Source organism: Arvicola amphibius, chromosome X, assembly GCF_903992535.2.
Source record: "Arvicola amphibius chromosome X, mArvAmp1.2, whole genome shotgun sequence".
NCBI lineage: Eukaryota > Metazoa > Chordata > Mammalia > Rodentia > Cricetidae > Arvicola > Arvicola amphibius.
This window is the reverse complement of record NC_052065.1, coordinates 79,924,576-79,932,606: the sequence shown is the minus strand read 5'-3', so window position 1 is coordinate 79,932,606 and position 8,031 is coordinate 79,924,576. Positions and strand designations below refer to the sequence as shown.

Below are 8,031 nucleotides of genomic sequence, written 5' to 3'. Positions count from 1 at the left end.
ATTGGTGAAAAAAATCATACCAGCTGAATTTTATCACATAAGAGTATGGAAAATGGGAATATGAAATAAATTATCTACAAAGGAAATTATAGAATTAATTGAATTTATAATGATACCAAGTAAAATACTTAGATATGAGCTTAATGCTTACTTCTTCAATTAAGCTTATATCTAAGATGTTGATGTAATAAATAGAAAACACAAGCAAATGGTGAAGTCTTGAGTTCATAGTTTAGAATATTAAATATCATTTAAAATGCCCCAACTTCCCAAAGCAAGTTACAGATTCAATTCAATACTTATAGAAATCACAATAATTTTTTCTTGCAAGATTGTCAGGTAGCTAGTTATGAATGAGTAGGCATGGGGCTTGCGATGTAGCTCAGTTGGTAGGGTTGGTGGCAGGAATGTGAGTTGTGTCACATGACACCATGCCCAGGGACTTTGGGCCTCAAAGAGTTGAGCAAGATAAATATTACTGGAAAAGCAGAATTCCCTTTTTGCAAAATTCTAGGCTTGTTTATAAAATGAGTTCCTATATAGACTTAGAAGGAACTTGAGGACAATTTTTCTAGAATTCGAGTGGAAAAGACACAGGGCACACAATCTTTAAATCGTGTAGGAATTGGGAAAATGGAAAAGAAGAATAATAAAAATCACCACTTTTGAAGTAGGTTTAGCAATGGAAGTCTTCATGCATATATAGAAAGTGGGGAGGGGAAATATTCAGAGAAAATATTAAGAAAGTTTAGAGTGTTCAAAGTAACATGGTTAGGGTTTTGGTCAGTGTCTTAAGGTGATATAAAAATGGAAAGGGAGTAGCTGGAGAGATAGCTCAGAGATTCAGAACATTGTTCCACTTTTTAAGGATTCAGTTTTGGTTCCTAGAACCAACATGATGGCTCACAACAATCTGTAACTCCAGTTTAAAAGAATCCCATGCCTTCTTCTCAACAACGATAGGCCCCATGCATGTATGTGGTGGTCATACATATATGCAGAGAAAATACTCACACATAAAATAACGTTTCACAGATACTTGCTCAACTGTGTTGATAATAGCTATAACTTGCAATAATAGCAGAAACCAGTGAAATTGAAAAGGTATGGGTGATCTTGAGAGAGGATGATGGCAGGATACAAATTTGTAAATGTGAACAGGAGATTGGGGGAAACGGAGAACTTTAATTCGTAGAGTAGAAATGGAAGACAGTACAGAAGTAGAGGTTTGGAAAGAGGGATAAATAACACTAAGGATGTTTAAAAGAGCTGTAGGGAACATAATTATTTATTTACAATAAATAATTATCTAAAATTTTAGATAACAAATATAAGTTTATGTTATATACAAACACATACATAGACACATACAGTTTAAAAGAAGCTACACACTTGGTGTGATAATGCTAACCCCCAAATCAATACAGTATCTAACAAAAACCCACTCTGAAAAACGTATAAGCCTCTTTCAAACTTCAAAGGGGAGTACAAGAGGATTTCAAAATAATATAGGCTTCTGCTGTCGCTCTTAGATGACTTCCAGAAATTAACGGTAAGTTCCTGTTTCTTAAAGCACCATGCACTGTGAGAAATTGAGCTGGATCTGACCTAAAAGCCTCCTCCCTAAGCACTAGATTTCATAGTACTTTAAGGATTTATGCAAGCTGCCAATGGAGAAAACAATCAACAGTCTTATTCAAATACGGTGCCTATAAATAACAACAGTGACCAGTATTAAAAAGACCTTCCTGGCCGCCAACAGCCTGGGATCTGCTAGAGGGCAGGTGGGAGCACAGGGCCCGGGCCAGGTGCTAGAGGAGAGGCGAGTGCAGCGGCCGAACAGGACGCTCCCTTCCCGTGGCCGGGAGCGGACCGCGGAGGAGGCAGCGGGGTTACGGGCTCGGAGCCAGGCGGCCGGCCCCGGGCCCTGGGGAAGATGAACGCCCTCCTAGAGCAGAAGGAGTAGCAGGAGAGGCTGCGGGAGGCGGCGGCCCTGGGCAACATTCGGGAGGTGCAGAAACTGGTGGAGAGCAGGGTGGATGTGAACTCCCAAAATGAGGTCAACGGCTGGACCTGTTTACACTGGGCATGTAAGCACAACCATGGCCAGGTGGTCTCTTACCTGCTAACATCAGGAGTTGACAGAGACATTCTTACAACAAAAGGGGAAATGCCAGTGCAGTTAACATCAAGGAGAGAAATCAGAAAGATTATGGGAGTGGAAGAAACTGATGAAGATGACGAGCTCCCCCAGCTGAAGTAGGAGTCAGATCTGCCCTTTGTTCCCAACTATATGGCCAACCCAGCCTTCCCTTTTATCTACAAGTCCTCAGCAGAAGACTCCACCCAGCTTCAGGATGGGGGCCCCTCCACACCTCCAGCATCACCCCCTGCAGATGGCTCACCGCCATTGCTGCCCTCCACAGAACCCCCTCTTCTAGGAGCCTTTCCTAGGGACCACACCTCTTTAGCACTGGTTCAGAATGGTGATATTTCTGACCCCTCTGCCATACTCAGAACACCAGAAAGCACAAAACCTGGTCCTGTCTGTCAGCCACCAGTGAGTCAGAACCGCTCCCTGTTCTCCTCTGTCCCATCCAAGCCACCGATGTCTCTGGAGCCTCAAAATGGGACATATGCAGGACCACCGCCAGCATTTCAGCCCTTTTTCTTCACTGGAGTGTTTCCTTTTAATATGCAAGAGCTGTTGTTACTCAAGGTGAGGATTCAGAACCCATCTATTCGGGAAAATGATTTTATTGAAATTGAACTGGATCGACAGGAGCTCCCCTACCAAGAACTGCTCAGAGTGAGCTGTTGTGTTAATCCAGACCAAGTGGAAAAGATCAGGAACTTTCCCAATACTCTGCTGAGAAAGGACAAAGATGTGGCCCGACTCTAGGATTTTCAGGAGCTGGAGCTGGTTCTGATGATAAGTGAGAATAATTTTCTGTTCAGAAATGCTGCGTCCACACTGACTGAGAGAACTTGCTACAACCGGAGAGCTTCAAACCTGACATACTAACATAGCAGGGCCTTTATCACTGAGTATTGAGACAGTATGTGCCACCTCTGGGCCAAAGGACAAGCCATTGATCCCAAAGCCTCTGATGTCCACCAGGGCCCCTGGTGTCACTGCATAGAGTACACTAACATCAACCTCAGCAGGAGGGAGCCCCGACCCCCAGCAGCGGTGCCACTCTTCCAAACCTCTTTGTGCACAATAAACTTATTGCTGAATCTCTGAACAGCTGAGAAGTGGTCTTGAGAGGTCCGATAGCCAGTGTTTTATGTGCAGAGTCTAGAGTTGTCGACGAGGAACCTGAGAGCAGACTTATTTCTAACCACTCCTGTTGACAGTGCACATGAAGGGCCGGGAGCACTTCTTTTGGTGTTGCATGCTGGTGATGCTCCTGAAATTGTGAACCAACTAGGGAGGAAGACTGGGGAAAGAAAGCACATGGCTGTGAGGGTTCACATAGCGTATTTATAAATGTTACTCAGGTTTAAAGTATTTAAAAATATAGTTACCTAATTGTAAATAGGCTGTTAACCAAAAAAAAGCTTCCCCTCCCCCACTTTTGTTTTGTGACCACTCATGACTGCCACCTTCTCAGGACAGTCATCTTTGCATCTCCTCCCGTCCACAGTCACTAGAGGGCTCTCTAATGCTTTCTAAGAAAAACACTACATTTTTTTTAAAAAACTCTGAGGCAGTTCCTGTCATCCTTGTTGAATTGTACCATTTAAGAAGAGCACAAATACTGCTGGTCCACGCCCACCACTCTCTCTTCCCACCAGAAATGAAAAGCAGTTTTTGAGCCTGAATTTATTGCTGTTTTAACGGTCATTGTGGGAAGATGAACTAAAGGAGTTAGCATCTGTATTTTTGTATCAAAGATAAAGGTTATTTGGGAAATTATTAGGATTTTTACATAACTCTGAAATCTGTTGCTTTTGTAAACAAATTGTTGGATCTTAGGAATCCCTCTATCACTACCCTCAGTTCACTGGACAGTCAGTTGTGAGCACCCAATCAGACTCCGGAGCACGGCTTAAGGATTTTTCCCAAGAGTTCATTCAGAGACTCTTCCCCTTCTCCTTTTTCATTAAAGTTGAAAAGCCTCCATTTTGCTGAAACAGCTTCACTTGAGAAATGGAACCTGGCCCGTGCAGACAAACAGGAGAGCAGGGGCTGGAGCAGCTGTTGACAAGGATCCCTGCTGTCTTAAGCTTTCTCCCCACAGGGCCTATAGTTTCCAAAGAAACTTAACTTCCTGACTATTAACTTAATTGTATTAGAACACTGCAGTTGAGTGAGAACATGCAGATGTTCGTGGAAGAGGATGTTGTGCTGAGGTCATGGCCTCCCACTGCCACCTGAACACTGGAATGAATTTGAGGTGTTCAAGGCCAGCTTCCTGGGGCCACTCTGTGTTGTGCATTAATCATACATAAGTACAGCTGGTGACTTCCTCTTGTAGAGTGCTTGCATAGCCTAGTGGAGCTTGCTCAATTCCCCCCCACCACCTTCTCCGAAGTGCTTTAATGAGGAAACCTCCCCTGTGTTTCAACCCGTCAGAAACTACTTTATTTAGATGTACTAACCGTTTTTTCCCCTCAATTTGCTTTGGAAAAACTTAGTTTACTGATACAATTAAGTGTGGTTCTATCTTGGAAGAAATAAATTCAGTATTAATTCATGTCTAAATTACTGGTGTTCAAACTCCATTAGCCACCCCAATTGATGAGAGCTTCTTGGAAGCAGTAGAGACCTGGCTGGGAGGTGGGTTACAGAAGAGTGCTCCAGAGTGCAGAAACAGAGTGACCAAGGTTCTTGGTGTCCCAAATGGGGGACAGGTTCCACCTGGCTCTGCCTGATGCCCTGTCTTTTGCTGAAGTCTCTGTGGTCATTGCCTCTGGCAGTGGGATGAAACTGCATGGTTGCTCTTAGGTGAGTTTGAAGTCTTAATCTATGCATTCAGAGAAATATTTTTATATGCTTTGTGTAATTTATAACAAGCGATTTTCTTTCAAGCTTTGTTAACTGAATGCACTTCTCCTCTACTGCATACTGAAAGCATGTGTTCACACTGTGTAAGCATTCACAGGAGACTTTTCCTTGTGTGTCGTCGACTGTTCAGACATAACAGGTATTATTAAAATCAAATGTTAACTGAAAAAAAGAGACATTCCAAAAGGTGCAAAGTTGACACTTACATCTTGGCAGTAACCAATGGCTGTCTTACTGGACTTAAGTCCTGCTCAATAGAAAGGAAATCATGCATGCCTGGTACTGGAAACCCAGCAAATTACCTGTGGCAAATAATTTCATCCATCTTAGAGGAAAACAGACTACTGGCATTTTCCTAAGCCTAACTGCTTTCTAAATATTTATTTCTACACCAACAGATAAGCGTAGTCCTACCCCTCATCAAAGAAATTTCTCTTTGCCACAGAGGAATACCATTAAGAAAGCCACAAATGCCTAAAATACAGAGAACTGACTATCAGGTGCCCAACACAGTTTCATACACTTTATAATATAACCTCTGGACCTAAGACTCAATGAACATTGAGGAAGATAGGATGGAAACATTGTAAGAGGCAGGGTCCAAAAAGTCTGCTGTCAGATTGTATCTATAGTTGTATATTTCTAAGTATAACAAAATTGAAGAAGTGTTCAATTAAATGTGTATAATATTTTTGGTAGCATGGACACTGTAACAATATTAGTCCTTTCTAGTGAACAGAGGTTATGTTTCCATTATGTATGGCTTCTGTAATTTCTTATATCAAGGTTTTGTACTTTGTAGTTTTTAGGATACAGAATATATGCCACTGTATTCTTAAATAATTTACAATTTTATATTGTCATAAATAGATGAATATTCTTGATTTCATGTAGGTCATTACTTGTTAACATAACTTAAGTTAATTTTATGCTGATTTTTATTCCTCATAATTTTAACAAATTCATTTTCTTAGTTCCAATTTTAATTATATAAAGTCATGTATAAGCATCTCATCTGAAAATCAGAAAAATATTACTTCTAACATTCTGATATAGGTAGCTTTTGTCACTTTATTAATCAATATTCTTATACCCTTGCACAATATTGGACAGAAATTTCAAGAAGAAACATCACTCTGACAAAGGCTAGGCATAGCATTAATATATGTTATAAACATACATATTTAGAAGAAAGTTTGGCAATATGTCCATTTAGAAAAACAATAGTAGTAAGATATACTCAAGGATCCATAATGTCCTCAGTCACAAGGTCTTGATGTGTTTAGTTTTGCAGATGCTAGTGAACTCACTACAGTTGTGGTTATTTTACATAAGATATACACAAGATTTTATCTATGAGCATTTCATCGTGCATGTAGGTGGGAACAACAGGCTTTACCAATTGTCAGTGGAAATGGTTGCATGCTTTTCGATGTCCTAACTAATGGTAAGTTGCCCTTGCTCCAGTATATAAGTCTCCACTCATACTTGGACAAGAAACTCTAATTAAACTCTGTGGATCACATACAAAAGAAGACAAGAAAGTAAGAGGGGCATGATCATAGATTCCAGTTGTAGAGGGAGGAAATGAGAAAGGGGAATTGAGAAGTGAAAATGATGAAAATGTATTATATAAATAGGTGAAACTGTCAAACCATGAAATCAAGAGTGAAAAATCAATGCTTTGTATCAACTGTTTTCCCCCTTCCATTGAACAAAATAGCAAATTCAACTATGGCCTTTCTATACATGCATGAAAAAGTACTTTGATCATACTTATCTTCTCTATTTTTAATTCTAATTCACCACCTCTTCTGGTTTTTTTTCCACATCCCTAATAATCTGTTGTTTCTCCTGTATTTCACATATAAGAGAAAATTGTTCATGATTTCTATCTTTGTCAGTCTGTATTATTTCATTTCATATAAGAATATCATATGTGAGTAAGTACATCCATTTTCTGATAAAAAGAGATAATTTAATTCTTCTTTGGGATGTACAATATTCTACTACTTTTGTTTATTAATCTGCTGATGGGCACCTAATCAATTGTTGATAGTACAGCAATAACTATGTATCTCCATATTTCTCAATGTAGTTCTGTGTTTTAGTTCTTACTTTGTATGGATGAAGTCCTAGGTTCAATCCCAGAACCTAGTAAAAAAGAACATAGCAAGAAAACAGGACAGACAGACACACGCACACACGCACACACACACACACACACACACACACAGAGAGAGAGAGAGAGAGAGAGAGAGAGACAGACAGACAGACAGACAGACAGACAGACAGATAGAGACAGAGGACTTTAAAATTCTTAAGGAGTTATGGCTGAAAAAATGGTAACAACAGACGTTGATTACTTAAGATTCTATAGAAAATTTTACTGTCAAGACTGGCTATTTCGAGGGGAGGAGATGGAAATTTTTAAATATAAAAAAATAAACCATGAAAAAAAAAGAAGGGTTAGGTAAAGGGCATTATTTGTTAAAATCCTCATGATATCATTGAATGCTTAGTTTGAATGTAGCCTGAGATAAGTACAAAAACTAAACTATTCCATTATTTGGTTTTTAAGGCCTTAAGCAGAAGAGGCTTGAATCTATTGAACAAAATTCAGGGTCATACTAACATAGACCACAAAACAAGACTCAGGTCTATATCTACCTCAAAATCTGGAAGTGGAAGATAATAAGCCAAGATAAGACGAGAAGGTAGATGCTGAGACAGGTCAATATGAACAAAGGTTTTGGCACATAGTACCTTCTGTGCCCAGCTGACTGATAGCTTGACAGCCTTTCAGTAGAAGATACCTGCACCCCATCCACTTCAAAGGGGTTTGAACTTCCAACTGGCCTTACTACTCATAGTCTCCTGCTGTGAACCAGACACATGACTTCAAAAGATGAAACAGTTCTGAAGAGTAGAAAGTCAAAATCATCAACGGCCCTTGAAAAAGACACCCAAGTATGACAAAATTACACCTTTAAGAGTACGATACTCTTTTGTACAAA

At 40.0% G+C, this 8,031-nt stretch overlaps 1 pseudogene; it reads left to right on the top strand.

Moving 5' to 3' along the window:
- Positions 1-1,936: 1,936 nt before the first annotated feature.
- LOC119805456 lies at positions 1,937-3,020 on the top strand (annotated as a pseudogene).
- The last annotated feature ends 5,011 nt before the right edge of the window (positions 3,021-8,031 follow it).